Consider the following 13,741-nt stretch of genomic DNA (forward strand, 5'->3'; position numbering starts at 1 on the left):
CAGCAGAGTCCTATTAGTACATTTTTTTTTTTAGAAAGTCCATTTCCGTTCCCTACTTCCCTCAAGATTCTTACCCAGTGGGGCATGCAGGCCTGAGTGCGTTTGAAAGCTAGCATCTGAGAGATGCGATTTGGTTGTATCTGGCTGCTGTATGCCAGAGCTTTCCATGTTCGGAGTCTGTAGAAATGCCTCTTCACACACTCCTGGCTTTCACAGTTTCTCCTTCACCTCAAGGTAGGGTTGCGCTCATTGGGAACTCATGGCTGTGGTGCCCCTCCTGGTCTTAGCTGGGCATCCAGCAAGAATGTGGAGAGGAGGTTGTGTCTGGGATCTGTCCTAACCCAGAGACTCAGCCAAGCTCCAGGCAGCAATAACCTTGGAGGGGTTCCCAAAATCACAGCTCAACCTGTGTGAAGTGTGAACGCAGCCTGCCGGACTGAACCAGGCGTGAAAACCGCGTTCTGTGCAAACGGTTCCAAGTGCCGGTGCGTAGCACTGAGCTGCTCTTTTTTGGAGTCTTGTGATCTTTCTCACTGCTAACCATTTCTTAGACTTTCTGCTTTAGGAAGTTGCTTAAAAGACCTTTGCAAGGTGGCTTTGCAAAGACTGAATTCTCCACCTGTCCCATTTCCAGGGACCTGGTCCGTGCATGGCTTCCCTGCCATAATGCCAGTGTGGTTCTTGGCCAGCTGGTTTTCTGTCTTTGTCTTCAAGGTCCTAGGAGTGCCACTTAAAATCACTGAGCAGTGGAGTAATTTTTCTTCTAAAATACTAACCAGAAGGCCATTTTGTTAATTTACTGTGGCTGCTCTTATGCTCAAATGAAAAATTTCCATAAAACTAGAAACAGAACAATGGAGCTTGGGGCACACAGTTATCCATTCACTCGGCTGACTTGGTACCAGAAATGGAATAGGATGCAAAGCAGGATCTTTTCAGGCCTGGACAAGAATTCCAGTCTGGGAAAGGTAGTATTTAAGACACGGTGTTGCCTTGAAACTTGTATTCTGATTTTGGCAGGATGTAGAGGAAGAATAATGGCAAAGGAAAAACAAAACACTTAAGATGGCTATTGTAGAATCCCATGTTGGAGTAGTGTAGCATTTTCTTTTTTAAAGGAATGAATTCAGTACATAGTGTATTAAAGGGATGTTTGTGTTTTTAAAAAGATCATGAATCATATTCGCTTACACTTAGTGCTACACTATGTTCTCCAAAGGGCTGCAATGAGACAGCAGGATTGGAAGAGGGTGTGCAGTGCCCTCACTGTCTGTCTTTCCCCAGAGTTGCGCCTCACCCCTGCTGTGTTCATTGTGGCATTTGACTGTGTGGTGGGCACCACTTCTTTCTTGCCCTCTGCTCTGCCAGGGTGTGCAGTGGGGATTTGCCTGTTGAACACCAGCAGAGCGTCAGGTGGTTTCTGGAGTCCATCCAGTGCCCCTCTCAGAGGAGAGTTCCTTTTCCTTCAGTGGCCCAATGGCTCCTGAGCTCCTGCAGGGTGCAGTAGGGAACCTGCCCACACTCCCTGCTGCTTCTGTCACTTGAGTGACTCACAATCAGAGCCCACCTGGAGTCACAAGCAGCCCAAGGCCCCTGGGTCGGGGAGAAAGAGAGAGAGTAGGCTTTGTGAAGGTGAAGTCCAGGGCAGCCCCGGGAGAGGCTGCACTCCCCTTAACGGAGACCCTCCAGTCCCTGCGCACACTTGATTTGTGATGAGTGTTCCCTAGATATCAGATGATTAACGTATTTTGTCCTTTTTCTCTGTGCAATAGGAATAATGATTTTCTTTCTAAAGCCCCTTTAACTTTAATTGGTGAGTAAGGATGTGCTAATTAAATGCATGGAACTTACTGCCTGCCCGGCTGAAAAGTCCAGATCTCTGACGACTGGCTAGTCGCCGTGTGAGGACTGTGTTGGTCAGCTAGCTCAAGTAGCCCAGCAGTCCTCTGTGGCAGAGAAGACAGGACCCTTTGCTACCCCACGATCCTTCATGATCCTGCATCCTGGGGCAGGTGATCTGTGCAGAGGAGGGGCTCCTGCATCACTGGGCTAGGAGAAACAGGAAGGGGTGGGTCTCTGTGAGCTGTCATGGAAACAGACCACGCCCCTCACTGCACATGAGGAAGAACAGCCCGGACAGCAGGCGATTACTAACAGTAAGTGCCGTGAGACGGTCCCCACTGAATGGATGCGGGCAGTGGAGTTGAGCATAGGGGATGTTTAGCTGACATGTGACTTAGAGCCCTAAGACCTCTTACAGTCCACATTATGGGCATGCATTTGCTCGCCTACCTGCCAGCTAGACTGCACAGTTACAAACAAGTGTTTTGCTTCAGAAAAATGAGATATTTAAAAGTGGTATATCTTTTTTTAAAAAGATTTATTTATTTTATTTGATGTAGAGTTACAGAGAGGCAGAGGCAGAGAGAGAGGTGTCTTCTATCTGCTGGTTCACTTCCATAAATGGCTACAGCAGCAGGAGCTGGGCCGATCCGAAGCCAGAAGCTGGGAGCTTCCTCTGGGTCTCCCATGTGGGTGCAGAGTCTCCAGGACTTGGGCCATCTGTCACTGCTTTCCCAGGCCATAGCAGAGAGCTGGATTGGAAGTGGAGCAGCTGAGACTCGAACCGGTGCCCATATGGGATGCCGGCATTGCAGGCAGCGGCTTTACGTGCTGCACTGCAATGCAGGCCCCTAAAGTGGTATATCTTTAACCTTCTGGATTAGAAAAGAAAGATGTTCCCCTTATTGCTGTGTTGTCAAATATTCTTTTCTGGAGATATTCCTTATACTGTTTTGTTTGCCTTACCAGGGGTTGAATCTTAATTTTCTAGAATGGGACATTGGAAGTCTCTCTGTGGATTTCGTGTGCTGTAGATGAAAATGCATGCTCCTATTTCCTGTGGATTACTGCTCTTCTGCTTTACCCAGGCTGCCCGGTTCTTTGAGGTCTTTATTCCTATTCATTCTCATGGCCCACCTGCTACTGATCTGGAGTCCCTGCCTGTCATTCCATCCTAGCTTTGAACTGGAAGGTCCCTCGCCCCCTCAGCATCCATTCTGGCTCATAATTTACTGGCTCTGAAGTCTGAATGCCTGGAAGTCCCCGCTTGCTCTGACTCCTTCCCGAATCTCCAGGCCCACGGAACACTGTTATTCTTTTCCCTGTATGAGCTTAGTATCATCATTTATGTCTGCTGTTGCTCCCTGCCCCAGGGCCCTGGCACATGCCATTTCACTGTCTACAAGTGTCATGTCCTAGCACCCCATCTTTGCCTAGTTAACCTGTGCACCCTCATTGAGTGCCCCTGTTAGGTAACACCAATGCCTCCTTTTGGTTTCTCCTGTCACTCTTGCGCCTATCTGTGTACTTGCAGTCATTCTCCACTGACAGCTGGACTCTATGGGACAAGATCAGATATGCTCTTGTTCAACTGACCAACTACAGTATATCTCATGTGGTACATTCTTATAGACGTGGCAACTAGATAACTGAATACAATCCCACAGCAGGCCAGCAGGCTCAGAAAAGTGTGACAGTATGAGCACAATGGGGAAAAAGAGGAGCGTGCAATAAAGAAAGATGTTGGGTTAGTATAGCCAGACTTCACTGTGCAGATGGTGGGGGGGGGGCCTGATGGGTGCCCTTGGAGGCCCTGACCTGTCCTGAGGATGGAATGTGGACTCACTACGGTGCTCGCCTATGGCAGAGCCTGCCTCAGTCACACTCAAATCTCCTGCCTTTTTCACCCAATTGTTCTGCTAGGTCCAGTCCTTCTTTCCTCACCCTGTTGCCTAGTCCTGAAGTAGACTTCTGCCTGCAGTGCAACAAATGCTTATTCATCTTTTTCCTTGTCACGCAGCCTGCGTATAATTGGGATACAGCTTACACCAGTTTTTTTTTTTTTTTAAGACTTATTTATTTATTTGAAAGGCAGAGTTACAGAGAGGCAGAGGCAGAGAGAGAGCGAAGTCTTCCATCCACTGGTTCACTCCCCAGATGGCTGCAATGGCCGGAACTGCGCCGATCTGAAGCCAGGAGCTTCTTCTGTGTCTCCCACGTGGGTTCAGGGGCCCAAGCACTTGGGCCATCTTCTACTGCTTTCCCAGGCCACAGCAGAGAGCTGGATCAGAAGTGGAGCAGCTGGGACACTAACTGGTACCCCTATGAGATGTGGGCACTGCAGGTGGTGGCTTTACCCACTGTGCCACAGTGCCGGTCCTTACACCAGGTTTTGAAACCTTCATGCATGTCTGGGACTACAAGGCTACCATTCTCCTCCTCTGCCATTTTGGTTGGCTCCTTGCTGCTCTTTTTTCCCACTCCTCCTTCCCTCTGCTTTCCCAGGACAGTGCAGAGACTATAGGGTTTAGAGAGGGAAGAATGGCTCCTTGGAGAAATGGTCCATTCCAAGGCAGGACAAGAAGATGAAGGAAATAAGCTGAGAATGTCTTGCCCATCGACAGAGGGAGGCTATCAGCACTCCAAGAGAAGAGGACTCCACTGGCCAAAGATGTGGTACCTCGAGCATCTCCCCTCCCCCCAAAAGTGAAAACATGAAGTAAGCTGAAATGTACATAACCTATGTTAGAATTCTTGCTGAGCATGAAAAGATGAAGCGGAGAAGCATATCTTCATAATGATATGAAAACCATTGATGAAAGCCCCTCCTTTGTCTACCCTTGGACCAGTCTTTATTCTGAAGATCAGGAAACACATGAGCAGCTGGCATTGATCCAGTTCTCCTCTATAAGTGTTTCATCAGATAGTGGAATAATGCAAAAGAGGAACCTCCTCGTTCTAGAAATTTTCCATGTAATAAATGAAGACGGATGATAGAATTAAAGCATCAGCATTTTTCATCCCCTAATGAATTAATGAATCTAGGTGTTGAACATTGATGGCTGCCACCATTGCATGGAGGCTAAAGACATTTGTCAGAGGGAAGTAATAACCCTGGGACTGAAGTACACAAATGTGTAGCTGAACCAGAACTGATCAAGCCATTAAATTAAGCCTTCAGTTTCCTAAAAGAGAAGGGACAGAGGCACACGTGAAATGGCACTTCAGGGCTGGCGCTGTGGCTCAATAGGCTAATCTGCCTGCAGTGCCGGCACCCCAGGTTCTAGTCCCGGTTGGGGCTCCGGATTCTGTCCTGGTTGCTCCTCTTCCATTCCAGCTCTCTGCTATGGCTCGGGAGTGCAGTGGAGGATGGTCCAAGTGCTTGGACCCTGCACCTGCAAGGGAGACCAGGAGAAACACCTGGCTCTTGGCTTCGGATCGGCGCGGTGCACTGGCCACAGTGCACCGGCCACAGCGCACCAGCCACAGCAGCCATTGGGGAGTGAACCAACGGAAAAGGAAGACCTTTCTCTGTGTCTCTCTCTCTCTCTGACTGTCCACTCTGCCTGTCAAAAAATAAAAAAAATAAATAAATAAATAAAAAAGAAATGGCACTTCAAGAGTGCCATTAGTAAAATCCCAATTCTGGGATATCCTGCATGACCAATAACTTGGTTTCTTCAAGTAAAAATAGTGAAAAAAAATATAGAGGGCGAACCTTAGAATAGGAGACTTTAGAATCTCTTGGCTGATCACAATGTGTGGACTTAGCTGGTTCCTGACTCTGGTGGTGGGACTCTGTTTGACGTGAAGTGAAATGTGTCTTGTGACTTTGTTCTTTCATGTCTGTTTCTTTCACAGATGCATTATGTTGAAATATTCACAAGAAAAATAATATGTCTAGCTTATACTTCAAAATAGTCTACCCCCGAGTTTGTCATCACTTGAAATGGGACATATTAATTATGTGGTGCAGTTCCTGGGGCCAGGAATCCAGGCTTAGCCTGGCTGAGTTGTCCTAACTCAGGTCTCTCATGAGCTTGCATTCAGGTTGCAGGCAGGGGGCTGCAGTTCTCTGAAGCTTGCCCAGGAGGGAAGATTCACTTCTAAGCTCCTCCTTATAGCTGTTAGCAAAAGATTTCCGTGCCTAGAGTGCTGCTGCTGGCAAGCTTTGGCTTCTCCCCTCGTGGGAACATGTAGTAAGCTGTTCCCAGCACAGCAGTTGGTTTCCCCCAGAGTGAATTATCCAGTAAAGGTCAGAAAAGCAACCACCAGGGAAGCCATGTGTTACTTACAACCTCATCTTGCGAGTGGCCCATCCCTTCTGTCTTCTCCCATTCACAGGGACCAGCCCTGGAGCCTTAAGAGACGGCCCCAGGAGGATCTGACCAACAGGACGTGAAGGTCTTGGGCTTTTCCCTGGCTGCCTCCAGTGAGGGTAGAGGTGGCGGAGTATTGACACCACAAGACTTGCCATTGAGAAAGTTGTTGAAATCTTCTATTCCACAAAGTTTCTGGGGCAAAGAAAAGAAAGCATGTTTGTTGGAGACCTAGTGCTGGGGTGGAAGTCGCGGTGTTGCCGTTTACCAGCTGTGAGACCTGGTTGAGTGAAGGGAGCCTGTCTTCTTGTCTATGCAAGCAAGGTGCTGCGAGAGCGCCTGCCTGGCTCTTGGCATGACCGTGAGGACTGAGGGAGGCAGAGCACACGAGGGCTCAGAGCCCCCAGGAACTACTGGCCATCAGCAGCATCGTTCCCCCTCCGTCTCGGCCCCCTGTTTCTGAGAGGCTCAAGCTGTCCCAGACCAGCCATTCCTGGAGACCCTTTGCTCTGCTGGTTTGGCAGCACGTTGTGATTCTCCCTGGGAAAAGCTACCGGTGTTTCTTAGCCCCTCACTGTGGGTATCCCCGCTCCGCACGCTGTGCTCTGTGTGGAAGTGGCAGACGAGGGCTATCCTGCACCTGCACTGTTGCCCTGCCTGTGTGCCCTGGGCCGCTGGGGCTGTTTATAGGTTGACTGTTCTTGTCTGTCCAGCATCCTCTCTAATCTCGTTCCTCCCCAGGAAATCCCACTGTCCTTATAAAACCCATCACACCGGCTGGAGTGAGGCTATCACCAGTTCTTGCTACTGCGACCTCAGAAATGGGCATACCATGCCGATGTGGATGAGGCTGGTCCATTCTCCAGTCACCTGATTGGCTTACACCCACCAGACATGCAAACCAAGCTCGCCCAATCAGAATGTTTCTGGGACATTTCTAGTACTAATGGTGCAAGTGAGTCTTGGGTAGAGCCACCAACTTTAGCAAAAACAAACAGAGCATCAAGTTAACTTTGAATTTTAGATAAGCAATCAATCGTTTTTAGTATATTGTGCATCTGAGATTCAGTTAATTGGGCATCAATCATTTTGTCAGGCAGTGCTAGCTCCTGCCCAAGGGGTGGCTAAGCTAGGGGGAGGTGAGACGTGTCATATAGGCAGCTATGCGGACAGGAGCCTGCTGGCAGAAGTTGAGCCATGGGACACACAAGGGAGACTTAGCCCTGAGTGCATCCTTGTGTTCCTGCACCCTCTCCCCCTTTCTCCAAAGCAACTGTGTTCCCAGTCTTCTGTCTTCCCAACTAAGGCTTTCCTTTTCCTGAACTTAAGGTTGAGTTTATTTTTGCTGTTTGTTTCTTGTTAGATTTTGAGTTTAGATATGTTAACAGGCTCAAAATATAATGCCAGAAGGAGTTGTGAGCCACAGATACCCTACTAATAAGACCCCATGTTAACTGAGTGCTTTGGCTGGATGCTGTGCTAAACACTTGTCTGAATTACCTCATTAAATGCTCACTGTGGCTCTGCATGATATATATGGAGAAATTATTGACCCAATAATCTACCTTCTATATAGTTACTATAGGGAGATTGCTGCACGTATGTTTATGGTGGTCATGTTTGAAAAAATAAAATCCTGAAAACTCAAGTTTTCATCAGTAGGGGACTAGTCAAATAAATGCTGGCACTTGCCTAAGTGCTGTGCCACAGAGGATACTTTTTTAATTCACAGACTTGAATGAGAATGGAAGAAATCAAAATAATTACATTTAACACTCATATGTAATAAAACTGGGCAAAACACACAGGTCATTGAAAGACATTTTTGATGAATACAAAATGTATAAATCTATATAAATTTTCCAAGTGATCATACCAGAAAAGTTCCATCTTGGTTGTCTCTTGAGGTCACAGGTCTTTGCCAAGCTGACCCAGAAGTGGCGTCACACCACTGTTCCAGCAAGTCACACACACTGATCCAAATGTGTGTCTCATTCCCCACATGCCATGTAGGGCACGGTGGGGCCCCAGCTGCATGCTTGGGTGCAGAGGATGTGAGCGTGACCACGGGGTGATGGTTGAATGTGAGCTGCCCGCCGCATCCACAGTACCGTGTCTGCTTGGCCTTTTCCCTGGATGCTGACTATCAACACACATCCCTTCAGAGCGGGAGCTTCCCCGGAGTTGGCACCGTGTTTGCAATGAACTGAAGCTCTGACTTGTGTCATCTCGCTCACTCTGCAGCTGATGAAAGCATTCTTCCTCTAAGAAACAAACTTGAAGCCAATCAAGGTTTCCCCCACGGTTTCCAGAGGGTGAACTTGGACCCTTGGAAATGTCAGGGAGACATGAAGGGTGAGGCCTGCTGTTTACACTCACGTCACCAGGCCACACCGGGACACAGAACAGGTGCTGTTGTCCCCGAGGATTGGGGCTGTGGCTTTGCTCAGGTTGACAGAGCCTGGCTCCCAGAGATTCGCTGGCAAGTGGTTGTGGCCTCCAAGGAAGGTGCTCTGCTCACACAAGGGGGTGAGTTCCCTGGGCCCAGCCTTGCAGTCCAGCACGGGAATCACCCGGTCCCTCTCAGCCATTACTTGGAAATGAGGACTGTGCCAGTGGAGGTGCTGTTCCAACATAAAGATTCCCCACCTGCAGAAAACTGCCATCTCTGAGCTCATCTCACATGGAATAATTAGTGCTTTTGCCATCGAAATGAGGTTGTAGCTAATTTGATGTACCTGCTATAAAATAACATTCATTGTTCACATCCAGGAGATCTATCTTGTCTCTAATTTGGCACTGGCATTAAACAGCTGCTGCCTTTAGACGCTTCAATTTGTTACACACAATGTGGAGGAGAAATGAGGAATGGCTCAGACAGGGTTCTGTGGGTGTCTGCACTTTCTCCCCCAAATTGCAAACAGCTGGGCCTGCCTCTCTCCTACCAGTTTTCTTCAGCCATTCTGTTTCATCTTTGAGCAGCACCATGTCCTTGCTTGCCCTGCTGGAATCAAATGGAAAGGTGATTTCTTGGAGCCCAGGCTTTGAGGCAGCTGTGTCATAAGGCATGCGGCTTCCCCTGGAATGTATCCATGGTGCACTGCTTTGCATCCTTGAGGCATTTGCCCTGAAGAGGCTGTTGCTTTGAGCCAGGGGATTTCTCAGGCTAAAAGGCAGCAGGTGGGGGTCATCCCGAGGTTGCAAAAGCACGTGTCTCCAGGAGGAATTATTATCAGGACAAAGAGTCCATATGTGTGTTGAATAATCCTGTGTTGCAGAAGCAGGTGTGGCATCTTCTGGGTCTCTGCGTTGGGTACAGAGCTCCCTGAAGCTTTATTAGGGAGTCTCACTGAGGAGTTTGGTGTCAGAATGAGAGACGCCATTGCCTGGACACCACACACCTGTTCAGGCTGAATTGGCTGATGACAGCCATATCACCACTTTGGAAGAGGTGGTACCAGGTTCATCACTGATGGATCTGAAAATTGGAGTGCCCCTGCATGTCACCATCAACATCTTAATTTTAGGTCCCTTAATAAAGACATACCTTGAGCATCCTGCTGGCCACAGTGAAAAGCACCCAGCTAGGTCAAGTGCAGCAGAGTGCTGTGCGTCAGAGGTGTTGGGACTGCTGTGTCCGAACACTGCTCAAGGAGCAATAGAAACCGAACCTACACATTGGTCCTTTGGACTTCATTCACAAACCACAGATTAAAAAGTAAAAGCCTCAAAAACTTCAAGAGAGCAGCAAGAAAACATTAAACCAAGCATGGGGTACTTTCGACCCTGGGGCCCTGGGCCACTGCATGTAGGTCCCTAACCCATGAAACCAGCTTGACTAGGGAGAGTACTGCTTTACCCAGGAGCCTGACATCTCCACTCCAACCTGCTGTACTCTGTGCCTGGAGAAGGGACCTATTGCCGAGAGCCCAGATACAGCCCACTCTGCCTCATTCATACTCGCTGTGCCATCTTGGGGGGATTATTTCATTCTGCTGAATCTATAAAACAGGAGCATAGTGGTGCCTTTGTTTCAGGCCCGTTGGAGATGAGTGAAGTAACGCATGAAAGGTACCCAGTTCCTGGCATAGTCATCACTCTGCCACTGTTGGCTGCCATTGGAGGACTTAGTCACGCAGTTTCTGAAGTTTGCATGGCTGAATGGTTGCAGCAACTCTGGGCCACACTGCTGGTCTGAGATTCAGGTCCACAGTACTTGGGTGATCCTGAGGTGTCAATGGGAGGTGGCTGTCTTTCCCCTAATCTGTACCCCCAACCAGGACTACTGGCCCTCGGGGACACTGCACGTGAGAAGATTGTTTTGTCTTCTGATGCCCACTTTTCATTTGACTTCCCTGCTCTCAACTGAGAGGACCCCAACATTTATTCTGATCAAATAGGCATGAAAAAAACACTAGTCCTGCTATCAGAGAGAGAGAGTTACGGGTGTGAGTCAACAGTCAAATGCTGGCGGAGGGAGAGGGAGTTTCACCAGGATCCCTGGCTGGCCTGGAAGTTGTGACTGTTGGATAGAGATAAGCTGAGCCTGCTGGCATCCGGGCACAGGCGCCATGGCTCCTGCGGGCTCATCTCCCCGGGCGTTAAGCTGCGCTAATTGCTTTGGAAGCGAGGCCCGTTCCTGGGCAGCAGCATATGCTGCGTGAGTCGCCTGAAGCAAAGATAAAACGCCACCCTCCTCCTTCTTAATTGAAGTTTAATAACAAAATGGAACTGTCACCATTTCCAATAAATGGGTTATTTTAATTTAGAAAGCTAATGGAGTCTGGCTGCCTCCTGCCCCATGGTTGTCAAGCAGCTTCCTGGCTCGGGGTGCTGCGAACCTCCTGACCAGGAGCTGGGCTTTTGTGGGCACTCGGGTCTCGCAGGAAGTGAAGTCGCTGCCTGCTCCTGTCCATCTAAGAAAGCTTGACCCTTCTGGGGCGGAATGAGTCATGGTCCAAGGTGTGTTAGCGTGGGCATTTGCCAGCCAGGAGGATGGCAGAGAAGTGGTGTGGAGTATAAATCTTGCTAGGGACTTTTTGCATTTTCATATGTTGAGGACGGATTTTTCTTTCAGTGGTTATGAAATGAAATTTAGTTTCCCGTTGTTCCTCTCACTGTGATCCTGTCACATGCCTTCGTTCTTCCTGCCCGGTGCCTCCACACATTCGGAGAGAAACAAAGGCTCAGATAAGGGGGGTGCCCTGGGCTCACTGGGAGAGTGGGTGGTGCGGCGGGAATTGGGGTGCAGTCCTCCCTGCACAGCACTCCCCCTGTCCGCTCGTCACCCAGGGCTTCCACATCCCCTTCCCACAGCGGACTGCTCGCCTCGGAGTCTCAGCTGGAAAACAGGATGACCGGACCAGAACTCGGTATCCCAATGCCTGGTTCAGTTTTGGTTTTCCCAGAGTCTGTGGGGTCTGTATGCCCCTTGCTCACAGAGGCTGATGATGATGTGATGGCATTAAATATCACAATGTCTGAATCTTACAGAGGCCACAACGGAGCACAGAGAGAAATACATATGTAGGGCTGCGGGGACTGCATGACAGTCAGCCAGGCCCCTTGGTTTGCTTGTGGACACAACTCCGGGGGTGCACATAGTTAGGATTTGTTTTCAGCAAAATCAAGTATCTGTCCAAGCTATGGGTAGTCAAGGCAGTGGCTGCTATGTGTATAAGCACTAAGAGCCTGCTGGATATAAATGCCTTGCTTTAATTTTTTTTAAAGATTTGTGTATTTGAGAAACAGAGTTACAGATAGAGAGAGGGAGAGACAGAGAAAAGTCTTCTATCTGCTGGTTCACTCCCCAGGTGGCCGCAACAGCCCATCCAAAGCCAGGAGCCTAGAGCTTCTTCTGGATCTCCCCTGTGGGTCCAGGGTCCCAAGCACTTGGGTCATCTTCCACTGCATTCCCATGCCATAGCAGAGAGCTGGATTGGAAGAGGAACAGCTGGGACTAGAACCAGTGCCCATGTGGGATGCCAGTGCCGCAGGCAGAGGCTTAACGCACTGCGCCACAACACCAGCCCCGCTTGCTGTCTTCCACAGGCACTCTGCGAGCCACACAGGACAATGATGGCGACTAAGGAGGGAAGGAGGGCCAGGTGGGCATCTGGAGCAGCAGCTAAGCTGCTGGCTGGGACACCTGCATCTCGTATCAGAGTAGCTGGGTTTGAGTGCCACCTCTGCTCACGCCAGCTTCCTGCTAAGGAGTGCCCTAGGGAGCAGCAGGTGATAGGTCAGCTAGTTGGGTCCCTGCCACCCATGTGGGACACCTGGATTGAGTTCCCTGCTCCCAGGCATTTGGGGAGTGAACTGGCAGATGGGAGCTCTCTTTCTCTGTTTCTTTGTCTTTCAAGTAGATAAACTTAAAACAATGAAAGATCAGGATGCTGAGTGGTTCAGGTCATGGGGTAGGGGGAAGAGGAGTTGGATCTGAGGGAGAGAAGAGAGGATAAAACATCCTTCACCTGCCGCAGATTTTGGAAACCTGTCATCCCTGTCTGTCAGAGGCCACCTACCTGGCCACCAGAAGATTCCCCCCACCACACTCACACACCTCGGGCCCATGGCCGGCCTCCCCTTGGAAGCCCTCAAGGAGATATTTGGACCCGATTCATGCCGGAGAGAAACAGAGTGGCAGTTGAGCTCATTGTGAAAGTGCATTGAGCTGGACTCAGTGACACGTTGCAACATTCAACTCAAGTGTCCAACAATAAACACAACCATTGCCTGAAGCAGCCTGGGATGGGCAGCTCGCAAGGATGAAAAGAGAAATTAAATGGCTTGCAGTGATCTTTCCAAAAGCATTCTGGGGCACTCAGCACTCTCAGATGCTGTTGAGAGAAATGAGGTCCCAGGCATGGAATGCCTGTGTAGAGGAGGAGGCCGTACACGGTGATGTGACCCTGGGGCCACTGCATAGCAGCCTCTGGCAGACAGTTCAGCAGGTGTTTGGTCAACGCCAGCCTCCATGTGGGGCTCCACGGTTACTTTGTTTTGTCCCCTTCAGTCCCCAGCTGATGCTGGGCCGCTGTAGAACCAACATAGCCAGGAGGGACTTGCAGTCTCATCTCATTGTGTGTAATGCTTGAAGGGCTTATGGATTGTAGCCTTGCCGTAATTACAGTTGTCTTGCTGTGATCCGATCTTTATCTGCGCTTCTTAGAGATGTCTACTGAGTGCCTGCTGTGTACGTTAGATGTGTGGTAGACATGGGAGACTGAATGAAGCCCTGTCCTGAGGAATTTCAGTCTTTTCTTTTTCTATTTAGTAAATACAAATTTCCAAAGTACAGTTTATGGATTACAATGGCTTCCCCCCCCATAACTTCCCTCCCACTTGCACCCCTCCCATCTCCCACTCCACTCCCTCTCCCATTCACATCAAGATTCATTTTCAATTATCTTTATATACAGAAGATCAATTTAGTATATATTAAGTAAAGATTTCATCAGTTTGCACCTACACAGAAACACCAAGTGTAAAATACTGTTTCAGTAAAAGTTATAGCATTACTTCACATTGGACAACACATTGAGGACAGAGATCCCACATGAGAAGTAAGTACACAGTGA

General features: G+C 49.1%; 1 protein-coding gene across 1 annotated transcript in view; it reads left to right on the forward strand.

Annotated features, from left to right (window-relative positions):
* The window catches only part of CACNA2D3 (calcium voltage-gated channel auxiliary subunit alpha2delta 3), an 877,616-nt gene that overhangs the window by 449,012 nt on the left and 414,863 nt on the right, over positions 1–13,741 (forward strand). The window lies entirely within an intron of this gene.

The sequence above is a fragment of the Lepus europaeus genome, chromosome 9 (assembly GCF_033115175.1).
Source record: "Lepus europaeus isolate LE1 chromosome 9, mLepTim1.pri, whole genome shotgun sequence".
Taxonomy (NCBI): Eukaryota; Metazoa; Chordata; class Mammalia; order Lagomorpha; family Leporidae; genus Lepus; species Lepus europaeus.